This window comes from Prionailurus viverrinus, chromosome B1 (assembly GCF_022837055.1).
Source record: "Prionailurus viverrinus isolate Anna chromosome B1, UM_Priviv_1.0, whole genome shotgun sequence".
NCBI classification, from domain to species: domain Eukaryota; kingdom Metazoa; phylum Chordata; class Mammalia; order Carnivora; family Felidae; genus Prionailurus; species Prionailurus viverrinus.
The window spans coordinates 58380048-58405155 of NC_062564.1; the positions used below are offsets into that span (position 1 = coordinate 58380048).

General features: G+C 37.7%; 1 long non-coding RNA gene across 4 annotated transcripts in view; it reads right to left on the reverse strand.

Moving 5' to 3' along the window:
• Positions 1-15417: 15417 nt before the first annotated feature.
• The window catches only part of LOC125163386 (uncharacterized), a 125900-nt gene continuing 116209 nt past the window's right edge, over positions 15418-25108 (reverse strand). For 3 of the 4 annotated variants that reach the window (XR_007151434.1, XR_007151432.1, XR_007151433.1), the window contains 3 exons: positions 21517-21702; positions 21289-21415; positions 15418-15642 (listed from right to left, as the gene is read on the reverse strand). This is a non-coding gene — a long non-coding RNA (uncharacterized LOC125163386). The remainder of the gene's footprint in view (positions 15643-21288; positions 21416-21516; positions 21703-25108) is intronic. The other variant, XR_007151435.1, reaches the window with a different exon arrangement.

The window sequence follows — 25108 nt, forward strand, 5'->3', positions numbered from 1 at the left end:
GGTGTGTGTGTGTGTGTGTGTGTGTGTGTGTGTGTGTGTATCATGGTATATTACTCAGTGATCAAAAAGAATGAAATCTTGCCATTTGCAACAACATGGATGAAACTAGAGTGTATTATGCTAAACAAAATAAGTTAGAGAAATACAAATATCATATGCTTTCACTCATATGTGGAATTTAAGAAACACAACAGATGAACACAGTTACCCTATGGGAAGGAAATATAAGATAAAAACAGAGAGGGAGGCAAACCATAAGAGACTCTTTAACACAGAAAACAAAGTGAGGGTTGCTGGAGGGGAGGTTCATGGGGAGATGGACTAAATGGGTGATGGGCATTAAGAAGGGCACTCATTTTAATGAGTACTGGATGTTATATATAAGTGATGATGGGGCGCCTGGGTGGCGCAGTCGGTTAAGCGTCCGACTTCAGCCAGGTCACGATCTCGCGGTCCGTGAGTTCGAGCCCCGCGTCAGGCTCCGGGCTGATGGCTCGGGGCCTGGAGCCTGTTTCCGATTCTGTGTCTCCCTCTCTCTCTGCCCCTCCCCCGTTCATGCTCTGTCTCTCTCTGTCCCAAAAATAAAAATAAACGTTGAAAAAAAAAATTAAAAAATAAAAATAAGTGATGAATCACTGGGTTCTACTCTTGAAAACAATACTACACTGTATGTTAACTAACTTGAATTTAAATAAAAAAATAAATATAATAAAATAAAATAAATCCCAGAAAAAGGAGTTTCATGAACTACAAGCACACACAGACAACTAAACATAATTAGGAAAATAGTGCATGAACAAAATGAGATGTTCAGCAAAGCAATAGAAGCCATCAAACAAACACTAATCCTAGAGCTAAAAAATACAGTGACTGAATTGAATAATTCAATAGAGAGCTTCAAAAGCAGACTTGACCATACAGAAGAAAGAATCAAAGATCTAGAACAGGAAACATTTGAAATTATCCGGACAAAGGAGAAAAAATAAAATAAGAATGAAAAAAAAAGAAAAAGCCTACAAGAATTGGAGGACACAACCAAAAGAAAGAGTATCTGCATCATGGGAATTCCAGGAGGATAAGAGAAAGAAAAGACAGAAAATATTTAAAGCAATAATGACTGAAAACTTCCCAAACCTTAGAAGATAAATGAACATCCATATCTATGAGGCCCAAAAGATCCCAAATAGAGCTACAATAAGGCATACTACAATTAAACCGTCAAAATTCAAAGACATGAGATAAAGAATTTTGAAAGTAGCAAGACGAGAAGAAACAAGTTGCACATCAGGGAACCCCCATAAGACCATCAGCCGATTTCTTAAAAGAAACTTAGACCAGGAGAGAATGAGATGATATATTCAAGATACTGAAAGGAAAAAAGCTATGCTTCAGAGATGAAGAAAAGATAAAGACTTTCCCAAACAAACAAAAATTTCATTACCACTAAGACTGCCTTACAAGAAATGCTAAAGGAAGTCCTTTGAGCAGAAGGATGCCAATTACAATCATAAAACAAAAACAATGTAGTGTAAAAATCAACTGTAACATCAGTAACCTAAAATGTGAGGTGAAGGGAAAGTAAAAGTGTGAAGTTTAGGAATGCTATCAAAGCTAAATTTTTATCAGTTTAAAACCAGGTGTTATAATTTTAATATGTTTTATATAAGCTTTGTGGTAACCACACAGGGAAAATTGGTGGTAATTACACAAAAGAACATGATTTTAAGAAGTCAAAGGATACTGATATTAAAAGATATCAAAACACAAAGAAGATAGTAGGATAAGAAGCAAGGAACGATAGATCTAAAAAACAAGGCAGAAAACAATGAATAAAATGACAGTAGTAAGTTCTTACCTATTAATAAATTTTATATTTGAATGGATTAAATTACATTTGAAAATATTAATAAAAACAAGATTCAACATACTGCCTACAAGAGACTCACATTAGCCTTAAAGGTACATAGGACACACATATACTGAGAGTAAAGAAACAGAAAAAGATATTTCAAGAAAATTATAACCGAAAAAGGGGGGGGAGGGGAGGCAGGGATACCTATTCTTTTATCAGGCAAAATAGACTTTAAAAAGGGTAAAAAGAGACAAAGAAGAACATTATATAATGATAAATGGGTCAATCTATCAAGAAGAAATAACAATTATCAATATTTATGTACCCCCCTGTGGAGTCTCTAAATATATAAAACAAAACCTAACAGAATCAGAGGAAAAATAAATAGCAATACAATCATAGGTAGGGACTTTAATACCCCACTCTCAACAATGGATATATTACCCAGAGAAAGGCAAGAAAGAAACAATGAATTTGAATACTATCACCAAGTGGACTTAGCAGATAAACAGAATATGTTACCCAACAACAGCAGAACATACACTCTCCTCAAGCACACATGGAACATTTTCTATGATAGAACATATGTAAGGTCACGTAACAAGTCTTACCCAATTCAAGAAGACTGAAATCATACCAAGTATCTTCTCTAAACACAATGGAATGAAACTAGAAGATAGTAACAGGAGGAAAACTGGAAAACTTATAGATACCTGGAAAGTAAACAATGCTCTCCTGAACAACCAAGGGATTAAAGAAGAAATTAAAGGGAAAATGTAAAACAGTATCTTGAGACAACCAGAAATGGAAACACAAATGATAACCAAAACTTATGTGATACAGCAAAAGAGTTCTAAGAGAAATGTCCATAAGAATAAATGCTTACATTAACAAATAAGAAAGATTGCAAATAAACAACCTAACTCTGTACCCCAAGGAACTAGAAAGAGAAGAACAAACTAAGCCAAAGTTAGCAGAAGGAAGAAAATAATAAAGATCAGAACAAAAATAAATGAAATTGAGAACAGGAAAACAACACAAAAGATTAACATAACCAAGAGTTTGTTTTCTGAAAAGGTAAAATTGACAAACTTTAAGCTAAACTAATCAAGAAAAAAAAGAGACTCTAATCAACAAAATTATAAATGAAAAAGAAGACATTACAACTTATACCACAGAAATACAAGGGATCATAAGAAGCTACCATGAACAACTATATGCCAGCAACCTATACAACCTAGAAAAAAATGGAAAAACTCTTAGAAACCTACATCTTACCAGCACTAATTATAAAGAAACAGAAAATCTGAACTGACCAGTTACTAGAAATGAAATTGAATCAGTAATCAAAACTCTCCCAGTAAAGAAAATCCCAGGACCAGAGAGCTTCACTGGTGAATTTAACCAAACTTTTAAAGAAAAATTAACATCAAACCTACTGAAATTCTTCCAAAAATTGAAGAGGAGGTAACACTTCAAAAGTTCAAAACTCATTTAATGAGGTCAGCATTACCCCGATATAGTGCCAGAAAAGGAAACTACAAGAAAAATAAAACTACAGGCCAATATCCCAAATGAATATCATTGAAAAAATTCTCAATAAAATACTAACAAAATGAATTCAGAAAGACATGAAAGGATGATTCACAATGATCAAGTGGTATTTATCCCTGGGATGCAAGGATGGTTCAAAATACACAAACCAATACATGTGATATATTGCATCAATAGGATGAACAACAACAACAAAAATCATATGATCACAATAGATTCAGAAAAAAAAACCATTTCACAAAACTCAACATCCATTCATGATAAAAACTCTTAACAAATTAGGTAGAGAAAGAAAATAAATACTTTAACACAATAAAGGTATATATTACAAGCCCATGGCTAACATTATACTCAATGATACAAGACTGAAAGCTTTTCCTCTAAGACCAGGAAGAAGACAAGGTTGCCCACTGTCACCAATCCTATTCAACATAGTACTAGAAGTTCTAGCTAGAGAAATCAAGCAAGAAAAAGAAATAAAAGATATAAGAATTGAAAAAAAAAAGAAGTAAAATTGGCTCTACTTGTAAATGATGATTTTAGAGATAGAAAATCTTAAAGATTCACCAGAAAACTGTTAATCAATAAATTTAGTAAAGCTACAGGATATAAAATTAGCATACAAAAATCAGTACTGTGCTTATACACTATAAATCACCTGAAAAAAGAAATAAAGAAAGTGATACCACTTACAATAGCAGCAAAACAATAAAATACTTAAGATAAATTTAACCAAGGAGGTAAAATATCTCCACACCGAAAACTACAAGCCACTGATGAAAGAAATCAAAGAAGACACAAATAAATGGACAGGTATCTTGTGTTCATGGATTGAAAGAATCAATATGGTTAAAATGTTCATACTACCCAAAGCCATTTATTGATTCATAACAAACCCTGTCAAGATTACAATGGCGGTTTTTACAGGAGTAGAAAAAAACAATTCTAAACTTATATGGAACCACAAAAACCCTGGATAGCCGAAACAAACCTGAGGAAGAACAAAGCAAGAGTCATCACATTTCCTGATTTCAAACTATACTATATAGCTATAGTAACCAAAACAGTGTGGCACTGGCATAAAAACAGACATAAAAAACAGACATATAGACAATGGAACAGAATTGAGAACCCAGAAATGAACTCATGCATATACAGTCAACTAGTATTTGACAAGGGTACCAAGAACACTCAATGGAGAAAAGACAGTCTCTTAAATAAATAGTGCTGGGAAGAGTGGATTTTCACATGGTAAAAGATTCTTATACCATTCATAAAACTAACTCATAGTGGATTAAAAACTAAAGGTAAGCCTGTAAACCATAGAACTCTTAGGTAAAAACATAGGAAAAAACTCCTTGACACGGGTCTTGGTAATGATTTGTTGAATCTGACATCTAATGAACAAGCAACAAAATAAAAAACAAGTAGAATTACATGAAACTAAAAAGTGTTGCACAGCAAAATAAACAGCAAAACAGAAAGACAACCTACAGAATGGAAAAAATATTTGCAAACCACAAATCTGAAAAGGGGTTTATATCCAAAATATATTTAGAACTCCTACAACTCAATAGCAAAATAATAATAATAATCCAATTTTTAAAGTGGCAAAGGACCTGAATAGATGTTTTTCTAAAGATAATAAACAAATGGCCAACACATACATGAAAACATGCTCAACATCACTAATAATTTGGGAAATACAAATTAAAACTTTAAGGGAATATCAACTCATACCTGTTAAAATGGCCATCATCAAAAAGACAAAAGATAACAAATGCTGACAGGGATATGGAACGAAAAGAACCGTTGTGCACGGTCGGTGAGATTGTAAATTTGTACAGCCATTATGGAAAATAGTATGGAGTTTCCTCAAAAAGGTAAATATAGATCTACCATATGATCTGCAATTCTACTTCTGGGAATATGTCCAAAGGAAATGAAAATACTATGTTGAAGAAATATATTCACCCCCATGTTCATAGCAGCATTATTTACAACAGCAGAGACATGGAAACAACCCAAGGGTCCATCAGTGGATAAATGGATAAAGATATTGTGATATGTATATATATATATATGTGTGTGTGTGTGTGTATATATATATATATATATATAGTGATATGTATATATATACATATATATGTGTGTGTATATATATATGTATATATATATATACATATATATATACACACACATATATATACAGTGAGAAAGAGAGAGAGAGATTATTCAATCATAAAAAAAAGAAGGAAGTCCTGCTATTTGTGAGAACAAGGAGAAATCTTGGGGGCATTATGTTATGCAAAATAGTTCAGAGAAAGACAGATACTGTATAATCTCATATATGGAATGTTAAAAGAAAAAACACAGTCATATAAAAATATCAGATTTGTGGTTACAAGAGGCAGGGCTGAGGAGTGGGGAATTAATTGGATAAAAGTGGTCAAAAGGTACATACTTCCAGTTATAAGATAAATAAGTACTGGGGATGTAAAGGACACAAGACACTATAGTTCACACTGCTGGGTTATATATTTGAAAATTAAAAGGGTAGATTCTTAGAGTTCTCATAACAAGTAAAAGAAACTTTTTTTTTCTTTGTGTGTGTGTGTGTGTGTGTGTGTGTGTGTGTGTGTGTTTCTATATGAGATGGTAGATGTTAGCTAAATTTATTGTGGTAATCATTTCACAAAAATTTGTAAGCCAACCCATTATGCTCTATACCTTCAATTTACACAGAATACATGTCAATTGTATCTTGACAAAACTTTTTAAAAAGTAGTTTCCTTCTATATAAGGAAAACAATTTTTTGTTATTCATTAGACGGCTAGATTGCCACACAGTATAGACAGTATCCTATCATTTCATCAAAGTCGTCTGCTTCGTCCAGCACACTGAGAAAGCATGCCAATAGCCAATAGTCTGTTAATCTGGTTGTGTCTTAGTTCTGGCCCACTCAGAGCCTGTGAAATTTACCTTCTTGGAGCATTCTGTCTTCCAAGTACTTAACAAGGTTCTTTAAACACTATAGTTCCGGGGGCGCCTGGGTGGCTCAGTTGGTTAAGCATCTGACTCTTGATCCCAGCTTAGGTCATGATCTTTCAGTTCTTGAGATCAAGCCCCACATTGGGCTCTGCTCACAGAGCAGAGTTGGCTTGGGATTTTCTCTTTCTCTCTCCTCTCTCTCTACTCCTCCCCTGCTCACCCTCTCTCTCACACAAAATAAATAACCCTTAAAAAATTTATAATTCCTGAATAAGCATTTGTTAAAAATGAAATTATTTTGTGAGTTTTAATATTCACTCAAATATTTGTTGGGCACCCACTCTGTGCAATGTCTGAAGTGCTGAGGAAATAGTAGTGAACAAAACAAAGCTCTTGTCCATAAGGGGCATACATTACAGCGAAAAGGCCAGACAATATATAAACAAAGAAGTCAACACATGGTGCCTGCTATGGAGGAAAGCGGAGATGGTAAAGAGGCAAGTGGGCCAGGTGGGTGTGGGGAGAAGAGTGTTGCTCTTCTATTTAGGGGGATTAGAAAAGGCCTTGCTGAGAAGAGAACATTTGAACACACAGCCATCGAACACACAGCAAGAGATACAAGCAAGAGTTGATCATGGTCACAGGAAAGCAGAGAAGCCAATGTGACTGAAGCAAAGTGCCCTTGCAAGGAGCAACAGGAGATGAAATCAAGAAGCGACCAAGGGCCAGACCACACGGGCTGTGTAGGTCATTGCAGGACTGTTTTGTTTTGTTTTGTTTCGTTTTGTTTTGTTTCTGAGTGTAATGGGAACTGTGGCAGGGTTCTGAGCAGAGAAGGGACATAATCTGACTTTGTGCTAACAGGATTTCCCTAACTGTTGTGGGAGCAGAGAGACCAGTCAAGGGGCTTTGCAATAATCAAAGTGGCCAGGTGGCTTGTTTCCGAGGAACAACAGGGGCAATGGTGAGATCAGTCAGATTCTGGATATGTTTTGAAGGTAGTACCCACAGGATCAGCTGTTGATACAAACCATCTGGGCATCACTGCCTCATGAACATGTGACTACACCTTCTCCTCGTCTAGTTAATGTCTCTACCCAATCACAGCTGAGCTCTTAACCCACTAGGTGGATTTTCAATTAGCATTAATTAGAGTCTGCCACATTTTAAGCAAGCTGACTTTAGTAAGAACAACCTTCCAGGATGTTCCTGACAGCAACATGCCAAATATTTCCTCACCTCCCTTCCCATCTTCACCTTCTACAGTCTAATTGCTTCTCACTTTACACAGAGGCCTTGGGGTGGCATTGCAGGGATTACTCACAGTGTTCTCCAAAAGAAAACATCTGTCCCAGAAATTATATGGCTAGCTGTCTTTCTAAGAAAGGCAGAACATGCAACTGACTCCTAATTCTTTTTGGTAATAAAATTCCTGATCTATGCAATGCCTTTTTCCCATTTCTCAAAACTACGTGTTAACAAAAGGTCACAAGCTGGCTCCAGTTCCCTGTGTACTTTGCAAGGTAATATAGTTCTGAAAAGAAAAGCTTAACTTAAAGGTCAAGATACAAAATCTATTTTTTCTGACTATAAAATATTGAACATTTCCTTAGATTCATGAACCATGCTTTAAGTAGCCTGGATGATATCAACATTCCTTTACAGAAATGAGAAGTTTTAAGTATCAAAAGACCGGAGGGAAAAAGAGACAAAGCAAAAATACACAGAGGGCACTAAAACCCTTATCAACACAAGTCTTGGAAGCTTACTTACAGGCTCATTCCACTTTATAGAGACATAGTGACACATGGAACAAAACACATTTTACATGGCTTTGCTCAATGACAGTAACAGTAACAACTGTTTTAAGATTTTCTAACAAAGATGACTCTAAATTTCAATACACTGAATTATAATATCAAAAATGAATTCCATTTTAAAATGTGAGTATGGGGGCGCCTGGGTGGCACAGTTGGTTAAGCGTCCGACTTCAGCCAGGTCACGATCTCGCGGTCCGTGAGTTCGAGCCCCGCGTCAGGCTCTGGGCTGATGGCTCAGAGCCTGGAGCCTGTTTCCGATTCTGTGTCTCCCTCTCTCTCTGCCCCTCCCCCGTTCATGCTCTGTCTCTGTCTGAAAAATAAATAAACGTTGAAAAAAAAAATGTGAGTATGTTCCCTTTAAGAAAAAAAAGTCCCCAAGGAGGCCGGGGTGAAAGCTTTCAAGGAGAATGACACAAGGGGGCACTCTGTGGGACACCGTGGACACCACGGCCAGCACTCTGGTGGCCCCAGTCAGCCCTATAGGCTCCACAACTCTTGAAGAATGCAGACCACTTCCCAAGGGTTGGGGGGCTCCCTCAGCTACCCAGAACTAAAAGCTTTCCTATTGCCTGGAAATTCCCTGACTCACCTTCCAAACTTGTATGATGTTCTTCCCTTTTTCTCTTTCATCAGGCTAGTTCACCTTCTCCTGCTCATGCCGCCAGCCACATTTCTTCAATAGGTCACCACTATTAAGCACCCAGCAAATACTAAGTTTTTCTAAGTTAAAAATTAAGGATATTTCATTTCTTCAGGTCTTAATCATGAAAAGACATGGCAAAAAGCAGCCTAAGGGATGAAATGTTAATCTTCTTTCTTAACTTTTTTTTCTTAATTTTTTTACATTTATTTATTTTTGAGACAGAGAGAGCACAAGTGGGGGAGGGGCAGAGAGAGAAGGAGACACAGAATCCAAAGCAGGCTCCAGGCTCTGAGCTGTCAGCACAGAGCCCGACGCGGGGCTTGAACCCACAAACTGCGAGATCATGACCTGAGCTGAAGTCAGACACTTAACTGACTGAGCCACCCAGGCGCCCCTCTTCTTTCTGAACTTTTACCATTTGGGGCAGGAATCATGATAAAGAAGGCACAAGAGAAATATGAATCTTGGCAACATGAAATAAAGACAATAGAACTACTGAGATGTATATGACGGTTTCTCTCTAGGGAAGCAGAGCCCTCTCGTGTTGAAGTACCTCACTTACAAATTTACAGTTGATCTTTGAGCAACGTGGGTTTTAAATTGTGTCAGTCCACCTATAAGTGGATTCTTTTCAATAAATACAGTACAGGACTGTAAATGTATTTTCTCTTCCTTATGGTTTTCTTAATAACATTTTCTTTTCCTTAGTTTACTTTATTGTAAGAATACAGTATATAATATATAGAACACAAAATCTGTGTTAGTTGACTGTTTATGCTATTGGTCTGGCTTCTGGTCAACAAGAGGCTATTAGTAGTTAGATTTTGGGGGGGAATCAAAGTTATAGGCAGATTTTCCACTGTGTGGGGTGGTCGGTGCCCCAATCCCCATGTTGTTCAAGGGTCAACTGTAATTGCACAGGTTGATTTGTTGTTGTTGTTGTTGTTGTTGTAGCTGTAATTGTTGTTCTGTCCTGTCTTGTTTTGTATTGACAAGTATTGGGAATGCTGTAAACCTCCCTACTCCTCGGTTCTCACAACCTTCAAAAAATGGTGTGGGGGCACCTCGGTGGCTCAGTCAGTTAAGCCTCCAACTCTTGATTTCAGCTCAGGCCATGATCTCACGGTACCTGAGATTGATCCCTGCATGGGGCTTGCACTGGGAATGGAGCTTGCTTGAGATTCTCTCTGTCTCTCCCTTCTGTCTCTCTGCCCCTCCCCAACTCATGCACTCTCCAACAAACTAATCCAGAGGCTTTCATTTTGCAAGAAAGGAGGAAGGACAGATTGAAAGGCGGCCAGGAAAGAAAACTGTTCATTGTTTTCTCAATTTTTCATTATTGTTTTGACTCCTGGTTGTATTTGGTGATAGCCTAAATATTATATGAGCCTAGGGGTAAGATCCTAAATACCTTAGATATTGTAACAAATATTACCTATTTCTACTGGTTGATAATAGGGTCATTAAGCTTCTAAGAACTCAAAAACTCCACGAAGGAGCAGTACAATGAAGCAATTTTAACTTACGGAAGTATAAGCTTAAGAATACACTACTAAACCAGTCTAGGTATTTATGCGAGGCAGATATTAAACCCACATGGTTTTAAATTTTCCTTAAAAACAAAATTTATCTTTCTTCAGGTACATTTTTTCTAGGAATTATATATTTCATCAACAGATTTAAAAAATAACAATTATTACTTTTATAAAGGACAAGTTTAACTATGGAAGTTTTCATTCTGATATTTCAAAAACCTATTGTAATTTAAATTACTTATGCAGAAAATAGTTGCCTTGGAAACTATTTAAGCAATAACTTGATGATGGTTAAATGTGTTCCACTGTACAATTCAGATAGCTGTATTCTATGTCCTTTGAAATTCTTTTAAGAGAAAGGTGGAGTACTGTGGAATAAAAGAAGTTGGAAACCAAAGCAAGCATTGCTTTCAAAATGCTGACAAAAATGCAACTGATCATGAAAAGAACTTTGTATCAGAAAAACAATGACTAGATATTGTTAATTGCTCCTTTGAAATGGACAAAAGCAGTATTTACAAAATGAATGAGGGGCGCCTGGGTGGCTCAGTCAGTTAAGTGTCTGACTTCAGGTCATGATCTCTGGTTGGTGTGTTTGAGACCTGCATTTGGCTCTGCGCTGACAGCTCAGAGCCTGGAGCCTGCTTCAGATTCTGTCTCTCTCACTCTCTCTCTCTTTCTCTTTCACGCTCTCTCTCTGCCCCGCCCCCCTGCCCCGCTCATGCTCTGTCTCTTAAAAATAAATAAACATTAAAAAAATTTTTTTAAATGAATGAGTTAGGGAATATGTTTTTTTAATCAGTTAATAAATCGATCATAATTTTTACTGTGAAGATGTATACTTATTGTATAATGAAGGCTTGACTTTTGATAAATAACTATACATAATAACAAAACTGGATACATTTTTAAAAAGTGCTCTTTGGGCAAGGTGCACTGTTCTGTGCCATCGGAGAATTAATGGAGATATATTCAACTATTTTGTTTAGGTGGGGAGGTCAGGTTCTGTTTTAACTGCTTTAGATATGTTATCTCTTATGGTCCACACCATAGCACCATGAAATAGTTAATGTTATCTCCATGTTAAAAGAAGGATTTTTTTGATGCTATAATTTTAAAATAAGTTGGTAATTAAAACATTCCTAAAAGAGTTTTCTCAGAGTGGGAAAAAAAGGCAAATCACAGAGGATTATGTATTTGTTTGTTAACTTCTACCCCTTCTCAAAAGTAATCTGAAACATACAAAACATGGGTTCAAAAGGTTAATAAGCTGCAGTTGTATTTCAGAAACATGAAAATAAAATGTAACCAGATAAATCATAGTAAGTTCCTATATCAGAAAGAAAGGTATTTAGCAATGAGTTTCTCAGGGGAGACAAGTTTTTTTTTTTCTTGGAACCAAATTCTAAAAGAATGTCTCATATGAGGATTTATATAGGTCACATTAAATAATGTAATAGACGGTGTCAGAGTAAATGAAGGAGCAAATTTCTTATGCCTCTTTCTTGTTGCGACCTCCATAAAAACTGAGAAAATCCCATTACGTTGCAGCACAGGGAGGGTGTCTGGAAAGGGCAAAGCTGATGGCCAAGTACATTGCTTTTCAGCCATAGAATCCAACTCAAGGGCACAACTTAAAGCCTGCTGAGGAGTCGATGTCAATTATTTCCCTGAGATGGTCTTTTCTTATGGACACTTCTTTCAAATGGGCATTTTTAAAAGGCTAGAATAGGGCAATTTAGGGTCATATTCCTGGATGAAAACCTAGTAAATTCCTTTGTCTGGAATTAAGGGTAGACCTGCATACTGTAGATACCACAAGAAGCTTTACTAGTATTTTAACCCTAAGAGTGCCCACCTCACATGGGACAGCGAGCACAGGTAAACCAGCTTTCCAGGATTTTTCTCACGTGGTCACTTTTGATTCACTCCTGGAGAGATTATATTTAGTGCAAGAATAAAAACCAATGCTTATAAGCACTAGCAAAACAATTTTAGTTCACCAAAATGCTTCATTCTCAGAATTTCTTTGCATTCAAAAACGTAAAGGTTAACTAAAATGTTTATAGTAACAAGAACCAATCCTTTCCCAGAGATTCTTTGGAGAGTTAGGGTTAGGGTTAGAAAAAGAATTACGATTACTTCCGAGGGTAGACATTAGGATTATTTTTAAATCATATTCCAGTTTATTTCTGTTCCTATTTTTATGTCTAAGATTTTTTATCCTATTTTGAATAAGCCATATCATTTTCAACTCTATATTAAATAGTTCACTAGCATACAAAAGTTTATAAATTCAGGCAAAAGGAGATTGGGGTTTAAATAATTCAAAATGATGACATTACCCTGTGATTTCATTTTCTACATTTTTGGGTAGAAAAAGAGACATTTCATCTCAGCTGCAAGAATTTTACAGGCTGGGAAAGATGCAGACAGCAAAACAATACAGTCTTTGAAATCCCCAAAGCAGTAGAAGTTTCCTGTCATAGGCTTAGCTGTTCTGCTAGGAAAGTCTCAAAGGAGGCAAAGGCACTTTCTGAAAACTACAAAGCGGTGACTGAAGGCATGGCAGTCAGTAGCCCCGTGCCATTGAACAAGTTTTTCTTCTGCAACAAGACTCAATTTGTATTATCTGATACTCCTAAAATTACACATAGCCGTATTTGCTTACTTCAGCAAAATCTTCCCCAAACTCAGAAAGTCCTTTCTTCTTACTGCCTTTAAAGTAAATAAAGTCAAGATAAGCTGGTTTACCTACTATGTGTTGCTTGATTTTTTTTTAACCAAGGCAGTTAACTGCTAAGCTGAACATTCAAGACCCTTAGGACTCATTCAGGAAATAACTTTATTCTTTGCCCTATGCCATTTAAGCTTACACTGTGAGACTAGTTCTTTCCCTACCCCTGTAAGAAATCACTGATAAAGTCCATAGCGTCTTCAATCACTATTAGAGAATAAGAGGACTTCCGTTCAATTTCAAGCATAAGAATAGTAATAAATGTATCCAGCCTAGTGCAATTTTCTAAACGTCTGAACTTTTACTTAAAGTTAAAGCATCTTGCCCCTCCTGGGTTCAACAAGCTCAGGAGGCTATAATGGAACTATATTCAACCTCTTTTCTATTTCCCTCCCTCACTACCTCTTCTCCCAGCTGGTTTTCCAACTCTGACTTGCGTCCCTCTGGGTTTGGAGCAGAGGAAAGAAAGGTAAGAGGCAGAACAAGTGCCATCTGGTGCTGGTTTCTAGAAGCAGGTGTCTGTGGTGACCCCTCACTGGGGAGGGCAGGGGCGGGGAATAAACCTGATTCCTTTCCTTGGCTGGCATGTGGTACTTCAGTTTAGCCTGAGAACAACTATCTACACTTACAGAAACAGCAGCAATAAACTTTTCTCCTGCAGGCACGTTTGGTCTTCTCTCTCTGTAAATTCAGGAGTCCACCCCCTGTTTCAGAGTCCTCTTGAACAGGATTAAAACCGGCTCCAGTACTGCTCTCTCTCCGAGGGCCTCATATCTGATCGACAGTCCCCATCTCTCCGGCACAGAAGGATCAGAGCCAAGACCTCTTGCCTGTGGAATCCTCAGACAGGGCTTCTATTTATTTCCCCCCCCACCCACACCGGGACTTAAGGAAGGCTGGCTAATATTCTTTATCTGATCCTCTAGCGCCCTCTTCTGGATCTTCGCTTCGTCCACATCTGTGCTGTTGTGGAAGACCCCTGAATTCAGAGCACTTAACAGTGGCTCTGCTTTCCTGACTGCACCCTCACTGTTTTCGGCTATGCTGCGCAGCAGCAAAGATATGTTATGCTCTGTAATTTGTCCCTGGAGTTAGATGCAAAAGAAGTGAGGTTCCTTATCGTATGCCCTGACCCATCCAAAAGTAGAGATGGATGGGCCTCTAAGATATCTGCCATAGCATCACAGTTAAAGGGGAATTCCAGTGGCATCTCTCCTAGTATCCTGGAGTTATGCCACTGGAATACTGTGTACTAGCTCCAACATCTCTTCTGTTGAAGGGTAAATATCCTCAATTTCTTTTTTAGACTTCAGTAAACCGATCAGGTCAGCGGTCTTCTTGGGGAGCACTCCAGTTACCACCACAAAGACCAGGTGAGCCACTTCCTAAGGCCATTGGTTCTCACTGAAAGATCTCCTTCAGGGTGCAGGACGACATAGTGCTATCTATCAGCCCAAGGCATAAATTTGTGCATGGTGGTGGATAATATTCATCACTACAGATATATTCCCTAGATTCCATCCACTGAGTTCCAGTTATTTCCAACAACTCCAGAGCCCTATGGTTGTGTATGATCTCAACAAAAAGTGGCCATTCCACTAGGTTTAGAATGCACATGCTCACATTTGGAATGGCATCTCCTGCTCTCTTGGGCCAAAAGTTATTCATCACCAAGGGGAAGGAAAATCTGATATTTTGCACAGCATGCTCTGAGAGCAACCTGCTTCAAAATTGCCTGTGGTGCTTGGTAAATATGATGGTTTCCATACCTGCTCCAAAGATACCAACCCAGAATATCTACAGTTTGAATGCTAGAAATTACATATTGAAGAAACACTCCAGCTAATTCTTATACACACACAGCAAAGTTTGAGGGCTCTGAGGTAGACAATGAAAGAAGTAAAAGCCAGAGAAAACACACCTGTTCTAAAAAGTCGTATTTTCTTTAAACCTTTGTTCCTGACTTCTTTGCCTGATGACCTCCTCCTCTGCCTTTTTGTGTATGAGGTTGACTTTAACAAGAGGGGAAAAAAGATATAAAAATAAGAATTACAAAGGTTAAATTCCCATTTATAAGGCAGAGTGTTAAGAGACGCCATCTATAGCTGTTGAAACAATAAATAAAAGCGTAAGCATATTATTTTAGATGATAAAGGTCATCTCAAGGATCTAAAAGCAGTGAATAAAAGTGTATATTGGCAGGACCAGCAACAGTATGAAACAGGCTAAATCTATAGTGTGATTTTTTAATACAGATAGGTATTATTTTATTGTACTGCTTAATACACTTTTCAAAATAAATTTTATTAAACATGCTGATAAACAATAAATTCTGACTTTTAGTGTGGCTTATATGAACTCTTCCTCTCTTAGGTTCAAAGGGATTTATTCCAGCAGGTTGGAAGCCTCTTCTGAACATTCTCTTTTTCTTTGGAGTCTGGAATGCTTTTGAGATGTCTGCTTTTGTGCTCTTATTAGCTATTTCATTGGTGAAATCAGCATCCTTCTGCTGTCAAAAAGGGAAGAGAAGAAGAAAATTAAACTTTTTTTTTTTAGAAAGTGAGTTAGAATGAACTTCCTGTTCCCACAGAGCAATGATGCTGCCCATGTTACACTATTAAACATCCCCTGTTAACAGTAGCACAGAACATAACAGTTAAATCATTTCATGCCCAGCGTAGCAGGAGTTGTGTGTCCCTGGAGCACTGATAGGATGAAGACAAGACCTGACCATTGATCATAAGCCTTTATTTCCACTGGATACTTTCCAGTGTTGCCAATGATACATGTGCTGTGGGAGCTCTATCCCTGAGAGGGCCATGTGTGAAAGATGGACAGTTGCCTTAATTTTAATGTAAAATAGGAAGAATGTAAGAGAGGAAACATTTATTGAGTTCTGACAGTAGGCTCAATATTTTAAATTACTTTATTTCATTTCATTTTCACCCTGTGAAGTAGATTATTAATTTCACTAATTTATTAGATTGGGGAGACTGGTATTCAGAAAGGTTAAGTAGTTTGACCAAGATCCATTTAGAAAGCAGTGAAGTAAGATTCAACCCTCAGTCTGTCTAAAAATCGATTCAGAGCTACTGGCTACTGGTAGATGTGCTGAGGGGACTCCATCCCATTATGGGACTCTTTCAAGGATTAAGTATTGTATAATGAATATAAAGGCTTCTAGTCAAAATACAGTAAATGTTAGTTCCCTTCTTTAAAAACAAGGCCTCCAGCCAGAGTCTCTTGGGTTAAATGAGAAGAAATTGTATATGTACATCCCCAACTTTAATTCAGACTCCGTGCAGGCAGGAGATCTTGTGTTCATCATGTATCCATAATGCTTAGAAGGTGCACATGGCAGATGTTCACTATTTATCTCCTGAATATTAAATGATTAAACAACGAGATGAAAGATGGATAAAAGATTTGATTCCTCATCCAGAAGATCAAAGAAATAACTGACGTCCAGAAAACAGCAAAAAGGACAAAGATGGACATTTTGACATAATCAGCTTGAGGCACTCCTGTTAACACTGCCTAGTCAGTCATGTCAAAATGAAAGGCACTGATTTCTTCTTTTTTTTAACCAAGTAACGTATGACATAGAAATCACCAACACCTGGATGGGGCCGTTGGTTAATGTCCAGCTCTTGATCTTGGCTCAGGTCATGATCTCACAGTTCATGAGCTCGAGCCCCGCATCAGGCTGTGTGCTGACAGTGCAGAGCCTGCTTGGGATTCTTTCTCCTTCTCTCTGTCCTTCCCCTGCTTGTCCACTCACTTGCTCTCTCTCAAAATAAATAAATAAACTTTACAAATTTCTTTAAAAATAAAAAAAAAGAAATCACTACCTTCTCTCTCCTCTGCTTCTTAGGGCCTGATCACAGGTGTTTTACTTCCTAACCCCTGCTCCCCTGTTCATGAATCTGGCATCATGTCTAAAACCTACAGGGTAATAGCCAGCCCACTTGTACATACTGGTGAATTTCCAAGGGTCCTTGTAACTATTGGAGTGCTATGATAATAGTCATAAATAGTGTTTATGAACTTCAAGGAATGTTTAGGCTTTGAGTTATGCATGTTTCAGGATCCAGCCTGAACTCTGTGCTTAGCTCCATGGACTCCAAGAACCCTAGTAGATAACTGTAAAACCCTCCGAACTGATCAATATGTCCATTATATACCTAATAGCCCTGCTTAACTTGAAATTCACATTCACAAGTCCACATTTTCTTTAAACACACTACCACACACATGTACAAATGCATATACACAACAACAAATGAAGGCGGCTGGTCAGTGAGGCAGGAAAAAAATATCAAAATACATTAAATCTAAGATTATCTACAAAAAATCAGTTGTTTAAAATGGAACATTCACACAATGATGAATATTACTTCTGCCCTTCAGTCTTTAATCAAACAAGACATTCTTCACCTCAGGTTTTAAAAGTATCAGTCAGCTATTTCTGATGGCTTTTTTTACACCGAAAATTAATCCAAAGTCTCTGCTATGACTAACAACTTCCATTATAAACAGCAGCATCTAGCTATTGATTTATTATCTACTCCCACTTGGCATAATACACCTTGGGTCCTTTTAAAAAACCTTGTGAGATTCACCTCGGTCCCACATGGCTAAGTGATAGAATCAAACCCACCATGGTCACAGACTCCAGGTGCAATTTTACTTGTCATCTTGAAAAAGCTCAGACCTTGCTTCCAGATTCAACTTTCTCTTGAACTTGGATGGCTGTTTTGCCTGGTTTGCTCTTCCGCAAGTTATCATTTCTCTTACTTTAATGCACACCCTGCAAAATGCCAACATAGCTGGACTTTTTACTGACTACATCTGAACAGAGGTCTGTTTTACTACCCTTTTGACTAGCTCAATTTGTCTTCATGACAGCAAGTTAAATAAGAGCACTAATTTCATACAGAGAAGAGGGTTTCCCTAATGAAAAATGAGCAATGTTAAATCTACAAAGGATTGTGGGCAGTGAGTCCATTTTTGTTTCTCTGAATTTTAAACACTGGGAACTTCACTCTTTGAATCAGTGGAGACCCATCTGAGTGTTTGGAGAGCACTCACTGTACTCTCTAAGGTAGATGAAACAATTAAAGCTGTAGAAGATCTCTTGGACCATACAATCCACTCCCTGATAGGACAAGATGTCTGTTCTGTAAGTAACAGATGTTGGACTGGTTTGTGGTATCAGGACGTTCATGCAAAAATAGATTATATAACTTCCCTTGAGTAAATGATAATATAGACACCTTAATAGCATTTCCTCCTTAATTTCCATATTATGTGTTAATAAATATCATTGCATAAGCGATCTGATCTAAGTATCTACCTAATCTCCATTCTTCACCTCCCACTTAATTTCTTTCTTATGACATAGAATGTGATTTGCTCATTATCAAAGCATAAATAAAAAGTTACCTGTCTCCCCAAGAGAAGAGACATTTTGATTAAGGAAGAAAAAGAAGGCAAGTAAGAAGAGAACTTGGACTACTTAACCATATCCACTCTAAGGTGCACCCTCAGGAGCTGGCAGATCATTGTAAAACAGACCTGTCATGTGCCCTGTGTGTTTCCTGTATTATAATGTGATCTACATTCATAAAAAAGATAATCCTTCCCCTCAAAATTAGAGTGAAAAGGAAGAAAACGAATCGCTCCTTCCTACATAACCACTCATTGTTCTGCTTCCATTCTAGGGGTTCTTAACCTGGGACCCATAGATACAATGAGAGAGTCCATGAACTTGGATTCTAAAAAATACATCTTTATTATTTTAAATGACTTTAGGTGAAATTTAGTAATGCATTCAATTTTAAATGTAGGAAAGAAGTATCAGTGATGCCTGTCATTTTGTCACAAATAACAGAGATATTTTCATATCACACTATGGCAGTCACAGATATCTCAAAATATTATTTATGCTCATGCCTAATTTGATATCATGATAGTTATTAAACCACTTCCAGACTGCACCCAACTTTCCTGTTTAAAGATGCTTGTGCCCTTGCTGTGATGAGCACCGGGTATTGGATGGAAGTGTTGAATCACTATATTGTACACCTGAAACTAATATTACACTATATATATGTTAACTAGCTGGAATTTAAACAAAAAACTTAAAAAAATAATAAAGATGCTCACGCAACATAGCTGGCCAAACTACTGGATAATTCTTTATCTCAGAGTTACTCAGTTAATAGCGAAATCTAGTATTTGCATAGATACCCAGACAATGACTGTGTTTTCCAGTGTTCTGCATCTGCACTTGTTTGTTGACCAAGTGTGGAAAAAGATGAAAACTTATATGGTGACGTTTTTCATATCTAGGTAGACCAATTTCAATTCCTAATCCTCCATAGGACAGCACAGCTTGTGGAACATAAAGCGGTCATGGTCCACGAGTAGTTAGCCTTCACACTGACAAATATTTAAAAGATAACATTGAACTTTAACTTGTCTATATTTTAAATTGTTTATCTGGTCAATTAATACATGAATATCGAAGCACATATATTATTATATCACAAACTTGTTTAATTCTATGGCAAAAGCATTTTAATACAATTGGTTTCCTTTTTAATCCTACATGTTTTATTTTATGCATTTTAAAATATTATCCTGGGGCACCTGGCTCGCTCAGTCGGTTAATCATTCAACTTCAGCTCAGGTCATGATCTCGTGGTTGGTGAGTTGGAGCCTCGCGTTGGGGTCTGTGCTGACAGCTTAGAGCCTGGAGCCTGCTTCAGATACTGTGTCTCCCTCTCTCTGCTCCTACCCCGCCCCTCTCAAAAATAAATAACCATTTGGGGCACCTGGGTGGCTCAGTCAGTTAAGCAACTGGCTTCGGCTCAGGTCATGATCTCACGGTTCGTGAGTTGGAGCCCCATGTCGGGCTCCGTGCTGACAGCTCAGAACCTGGAGCCTGCTTTGTATGCGGTGTCTCTTTCTCCCTCTGCCCATCTCCTGCTTGTGTTCTGTCTCTCCCTCAAAAATAAAAAAATATATATTTAAAAAAAATTTTAATAAATAAACATTTAAAAAAATCTTTTAAAAAATAAATAAAATAAAATATTATCCTAAAAAGGGATTTACAGGTTTCACCAGACTGCCCAAAGTGTCCCATTTGCTGCTGTTACAAATTACCACAAATTTAGAGGCTTAAAACAACACGGGTTTATTATTTTATAGATCTGGAGGGCATAAGTCAAAAATGGAGGGTCATGAAGCTAAAACCAAAGTGTCAGCAGAGTGTGCCCTTTCTGGATGCTGCCAGGGGGATCTGTTTTCTCATCTTTTCCAGCTCTAGAGAGGAACACACGTCTTGTCTCATTGCACCCAGCCTGCAATTACATCTCTCCAGTCCCTGCTTCCATCATGGTGGCTCTTTCTCTGACCACCCAGTCTTCTTCTTTCACTTACAAGGAAACTTGTCGTTAACATTAGGCCCACCCAGGTAATCCAGGATAATCATAATCACATCTGGAAAGTCCCCTTTGCCATGTAAAGTAATATAGTCACAGGTTCTAGGCATTAGGATATGGATATCTTTAAGAGACTACTGTTCTGCCTACTATCCTGTCCATAACATACACACACACACACACACACACACACACACACACACACACACGTTAAGAACCCCTGTTGTATTTCCTACCACTCTTTCTGATATTACAAAGATATCAAGTAACACCCTTCATAACTCAAAGTAATGTGCCATGCTCTTTAATTTTGTTCAAAATCTTATTTAGCTAATAACCACTCTTGAGATTCACGTTCACGTTCTGGAGAATAGGGTAACATTATAATCACAAAATCTGTAACATAACGCCAAAAACTCAGTGAAAATTGATGATATACACACATCTAAGAAGTTGACATCTATACAAAATTGATACAATGTATTGAATAAAGCAAAAGGATTTCAATGAGCGTATCTATCGTATATCCCTCTGATTTACAAAGTAAAACCTTCAGCGAACAAATTCAGAAGTGTATTTTTTCCAATAAGAGGACACCTAACAATCTCTTTAATCAAGGTCAAAGTTGGTTAACAATAGCAGCATTATAAATAGTAGTTAGAAGAGTTAAGTTTTATTCCCTTTTAATTTTATTAAATGTCCCTCACCTTGCCATGCAATGCTGGAAAACTTATGCAGAGTTTATTCTCTCCATGCACATACATACTCTCCCTCTCTCTTCTTTGCCAGATAAGTACTGATAAATTTACCTGGTATTCTTAGATGTTTAAAAACCTAAAACAGAATGTATAAGCACAGTATCAAGTGTTTGTAACTACTGATCAACTTAAGCTTTCACTCAGTCTGCTCTCCCCCACCTCCTCTCCCCTTCCTACCTGAAAAAGGAGATTAGGACGTCAGCGATGTTTCAAGAGCCTCCCTGATTTGATGGCATGAAATCTTTCCTATTTCTCCAACGTTGAACTGATGTCTCTGCTGTGTTCTTTTTGAAAAGATCTGATACTACAATTGTTTACAACTATAAGGTACCTCACATCTTCTTAGAGATTATTGGTGACCACCTTCAATAATAAGCGTTAACATGAATTATTTTAACCATGTAATTTGTTTACATGATTTTAAAGCTCCAAAGTATCTATGTGAAGTTGATCATAATTTTGCTACTTTATAACACTATAATGTTTTATTTCTATCGCCACATGTACAGACACACACACATCACATATGTGTATATCATTTCAAAAGTCAGATTTAAAAAAAGAACAAATTGGCAGAAATGTCTCTACCCCCTAATATAATATGATGATATAAGGCTATGTATAATTCAAGTAGGCAAAGTTGTCAGACACTTTTCACCTTGTTGCTTTTTTATTACAAAGCTGCTGCAGGATTCATTTTACTCTAGAATAAAAATCTCATTATTCTCAAAATAAAATAATTTAATAGGAAAAAATTCTTCAGATATTTTAAACGCTTTTGTAAAGTCATGGTTTCTTAATCAAACTTGAAGCTTTCTAGAATCCAAAGGACTTTAATAGCCAATTTTTGCCCTTTCCCTCATTTACATACAAATTCTTTTCTCCTACTTAAATGCCATCAAGTTACCTTAAATTAGTGATGAGGTGGGAAAACAGAAAAAGCAGAATATCCTAGGAGATAGAATAATTATTGCTTTTGCAGTCCAGCACAGCCAATTATCTTTGGTGCTGTGATATTTAACAAGGGAATCTCAGAAGGGACACTCTGTCTACCTGTCTGCATGCACAGGAATGCTATGGCTATCTCAAGTAATTCACCTGTAATTCTCTCCTGCATAATTTTCTACCATTAGCATCACATCAGGATTATTACATTGGACCATGTGGCTCCACTTGATTAAATACGTAACATTTTGAGTTTGCTTATTTGTGTACTTGTTTTCATTATTCTTTGCTAGGAGGAAAGTTAAAAGAAATGTGGAGAGCTAGTGTGGCATAATGGGGGTCAGGAAACGTGAGTCTTGGTCTTAGGTGAACAACTACCACCATTCACTAGTTGTGGTACCTTGAGTGAATCAGGAATCTCTTTAAGCTCTCAACATCCCTCACCTCCTATGCCTTACCATGCTCCATGCTTCTCGGCAAACTTAACATATAGATTCCACTTTTTGACTCTAGTTATCAGTTATATTGCTTCACAAATATTTTAATAAATCTTCAAACAAAAATTAGAGACCATGCTTATTGTTTAAGATCACGAAAAACTATATAGTAAGATGAGAAATGCAATTCTATTAACAGGTGGAAAGGTTTCCTCATTGGAGGTAAATGTGCTCTGAGAATACTGGTTAGATTCCAAGAGATAACATTTTAGGTGAAACTGAGCTTTGTTAGATAGAGAGACAAATTTGCCAGATACTCTAGACAGGGAGAGGGTCAGGTAGAAAAGCGAAAAGAAAGAATGGAGTGTGGATCCAAGAAAAAAGAAAAGGAATGTGTCGGCAGTGTAACTTCTCTCTGAATCATAATCATAATAATTACTGAAATTATTAAAGCCTGGATGGGAGTGAATCTCTGTGGGAATACTGAAAGACTGGTCTTTGCCCCTGCACCAGAGATCAGCAAACTTTCTTCTAACAGGGCCAAATAACAAGTACTTCAAGCTTTGCGGGTCATATGGTCTGTGTCACAGCAACACAACAACTCTGCCCTTGTATCATGCCATAAACAATATGTGAATGAATAGGTATGGCTCGTATCTGTCCTAATAAAACTTTATTTTTGAACACTGACACTTGAATTGCATATAATTTCCATGTTTCACGAAATATTGTACTTCTCACTTTTTCAACCATATAAAAATGTAACATCCACTCTTAATTAAAGCGGGATTACAAAGATAGTCAGTAGGCCAGATTCAACCTGCAGGTCATGGTCATAGTTGGCCAACCCTTGCTCTAGACCAGAGTAAGAAGCAGAAGAAACAAAGCAGCCTTATCTAGGTAATGAGGACGTGATCCCAGACATTCAGCAATTGTAGGAATAGTTCTAGACTATCACTGGCTAGGGAAGTAGGTTTGATTCATTGTAATCAGATCCCTAAAAAGTAGCCTGGGTCCCAAATGACATTTAGATTACAGGTTGAAAAGATCGGAAGTGCTGGCCAGATGTATTCATTGTAACTCTGCAAATACCTCAAAATAACTTTGACCAATATGAGGTGGGGGGGGGGGTGAGGAATAGGAAGGTAGAATTAGAATAAAGTTCAAGGGTGTCTCACTGAACACAAGTAGAAGATAGTATGAAGTAAACCACTAAATTTCCAAAAGAGACCATAGTCCTTTGAAGGTAAAATGACAAAAGCCTTGAGAGATTAATCAAATCTGAAAATCTAAAAAGGATTCCAGGAAGGAAGAACAGCTTGACTGATGGTGCAGAGGCAAGAATAAGTCACTGTGAATTACTGCAGAGAAATTAGGCTGTGCGAAAGGAAATACAGTTGTGGCCCACCCATCCCATCTCCTGCCCATGGAAAGCCAGTGCTTTGAACTCCTTCTCCAGCTTCAAGGCAGCACCACATCTGAGACCAGAATGTAGGAGCAGAAGGCAGGCGTGCCCGGGAGCACTCAGCTTCTCCCAGGGAATCCTGACACATAGGACCCACCCAGGAACCAAGAGCCCAGGGAAGGGCCTGAGGTGTTATCAGCTGAGGTCATGAAACCCCAAAAGAAGGAGGGGGCCAGGCCTATGTCAAAGGCTGCTGTATGCACCCAAACAGGGAAACATGGAATCATTTGAATTGTATTGACTGGAATGAGTGACTTCCAGAAATAGGTAAATGCTTCTTTTTCTCTCACCTCATCCACCTCCAAGGAGAAAGAGAAGTTCTAAGAGTATCAAGGTAGAAAGGGCTCCAAGGACACAACTAGGGCACTGCAGAAGGGAGTGGATTATTTCAAAGTACAGAGAAAATAAAAGGAAGTTCTGAGTTAAGGCATCATTTGGCCTCTGGCCTTTCTATACCCTCTTAGGTGGCTTCTCCCTCTGGGAGCTGGTCTCCGTGTGGTGGAAACAAGGAGATCATCCCTGGGTTGCTCTTTGCAGGGGAGGAGCCCCCAGCCAGGAACACCTAGCAGGACTTTTCATGGGTTTATCTTTCCATGCCCTTGCTCATCTCCAGGTGACAGAATGTGCCATGTCAGGATCAGAGGCCCTAGTTCTCTCAGAAGCAGAGGCTTAGACAAGAGGCAAGAGAAACGATGCCAGCATTTGTGAGATTTCCTCATGAGGATGACAAAGGTGTGTAGCCAAAGTCTTTTATTAATTATTTTAAGCTTTTTTATTTGTTTTGAGAGACACAGAGACAGCGTGAGTAGGGGAGGGGCAGAGAAAGAGAGAGAGAGAGAGAGAGAGAGAGAGAATCCCAAGCAGGCTCCACACTGTCAGCACAGAGCCTGATGTGGGGCTTGAACTCAAAAAACCATGAGAT